Genomic DNA, 2,539 nt, shown 5'->3' with positions numbered 1-2,539 from the left:
GATATTTAGCATATGATTTTCCTATCTTGACACCATGCGCATTACTTTTGTTTATGCTTGCTTTTCACCCATGGATGATACGCATTGTACCGGCTTTTACTCTTTTGAGTCTATTTTTGCACCAGCAGCAATACCTTTCTAGTATCGGCCATTAGAGCTGTCAGTCGAGCGAATCAGTCGTTGAGTATTAATCTAAATGTTAGGGTAATATTCCTTCAAATATTCCCTATTGATCTGCTGAATCATTCTCATCCTCCCAGTGTCTCCAAAATGTACTAAGCGCGCAATGCCTGAGCCAATAAGGTTTCCCCTGATTAGGCGACCATATCGGCTGTCTCGCTTTTTGGTTGTCATAAGTGTGTCTTTGAGAGCATTTCTAGATCAGCTGGAGAAGTCAATAGCCTGCGAGAGCTGATGTCATTTGACTAGAAATACCGAGAGCGACCCATGGTGCCCCAGACTTGAGATCTGCATGTCATCACGGATCTTGTGTAGAACCGATCATATTCTCTATTGTTTACTCATGCTTCCTTCTTTGGCTAAAGAGCCGATTTGATATAGCCGATCCAGGCCCTTGGTTTAACCAAGTCTGAAAACATGGCTTTTATTAAGAGAACCCTTTGATTTCCTGCATTTTAGTTGCTCAGTGTAGTATTTCCATTGGCATTAGTGAAGTGGCGCTTCACCTTCCATTAATTGTCGTTGCCTTTTACACATCCCAAGGCGCTCGTCCCTTCGCTTCATGTCTTCAAATACCGGTTGGTGGTTTTGGCCTCGAATACATCCTTACTCGCAATTGTTTCTCTGCTCTTCTCTACCTGTCAAAACCCTATAGCAATTCTCTTTCTCCCTTTCATAGATCCAATCGTTCTTCCATGGCCGGCGAAGATAACCGAGGTAAGCGCGCGGTGGAGGAAATCCTAGAGGAGAGTATGCCAATGAACTAGCGTCTCCGATGCATGAGGTGAGATCAACATTTCTTGTTCATGATGATGAATAGTTCTGACTCACCTATAGGTTTGTTGTGAATGATAGCCTTTGTCCTCTCTCAAGGGCCGGCGGGCCTTCTGACGCCACATCTTCCATCCTTGCTTCATCGTCGGATTCCTCTGACTCCTATAATGGAGATGACGCCCGGCGCTACCTTCATGAGTGGAGGATGGCCTAGAATCATTATTCTAAGGCGACTTGGGAGAACGGCCAATTGGAGATTCGCCTCGGGGTTTCTCAGGCCGCCCTTCACACAGCTGAGGAGGAGGCCAGCACCATTCGAGCACGGCTGGCCAAATCCGACACCATGGTGGTGGGTAAGATGAATCCCATGCAGGCTTTTTACTCTAACTTCCATTATCTTCATCTTGACCATTTTCTTGTTCTCGTGATTGTCTGCCCTGATAGCACAGTTAGAATCTCTCCAACTGGCGGTGAACTCAGCCATAGACGCTGTCAATGCCCGGGGTTCCTCCATTGATGCTCGTCTGCAAGATGTCTCGGTCCGCGTTCAGGAGATCACCCTCCATGGCGTTCATCATGGTGCAGCGGTGGCACTGACCACGGCACAAGTCCAAACTGGGTACGAGCTTCACGCCATGGAAATAGGTTTCCCAATGGGCGATGGCCCTAAGGAGCACGAGGACCTGCTTGAAGAATTCACCGTGGCAGTGGAGGCCATAGTAGACATCACATTGGCTTAGGATGTGGTGAACAAGGTCTTTGATTAGTTTGTGCTTAGGGTAATCTGATGAACAATGACTCCTGTTCTTTCATGAATATGTTTCAATGCGATGCCTTCATGCATGACTATGAATGTCTCTTGCTCTTTTTGTTTTTTTTTTTGCTCTTGAGGCGATACGCATCATATCGGCTTTTATACCTTCGAAGATCTTTATTTTTTGAACTAGAGGTGATACTCCTTTGTTACTGGCTATTAGAGCCGAGAATGAATCGGCTATCGAATGTTGCCCGGGTGTCAGGATAACGTACCATAGAAACTTTCACATCAAAAGTCGAATGAGCAATCAACCCAGGTCAAACATCCTGTTAAGTGAAACATGACTTCTTCAAATCCATTAACTCCGAATTCACCACCTTATCTAGCATTCATACATCGGCCTGAACCTCATAACTAATACTTGTTTTCCTTTATTCCAATGGCTGATATGAAGCCATAACCTTTTTTACTAAAATAAACTCTCAGAGCCGATCGCTTGCATCAGTTGTTGGCTTTCATTGCTGATCTTAATGAAGCCTCCTTCCCATGACTTGCTAGAAAAACACTCAAAATCCCCTAGTTCCCAAAAGACTGGATCGGCCATTGCGATGCTTACGGACTCATCAGCACGAACTAGTTCGACATCATCTCCATGCCATTGAATCAAACATTGATGCATGGTCGACGGTATGTAGCAATTCGCATGAATCCAATCACGATCGAGGAGTAAACTATATGATCCTTTCTCATCAATGACAAAGAACGTGGTGAGTAGAGTTTTACTCCCGATTGTCAGTTCGACGTTTATTGCCCCCGGGTCTTGGATGT

Source organism: Miscanthus floridulus, chromosome 2, assembly GCF_019320115.1.
Source record: "Miscanthus floridulus cultivar M001 chromosome 2, ASM1932011v1, whole genome shotgun sequence".
In the NCBI taxonomy this organism is placed as follows: domain Eukaryota; kingdom Viridiplantae; phylum Streptophyta; class Magnoliopsida; order Poales; family Poaceae; genus Miscanthus; species Miscanthus floridulus.
This window is presented reverse-complemented; position numbering follows the sequence as displayed.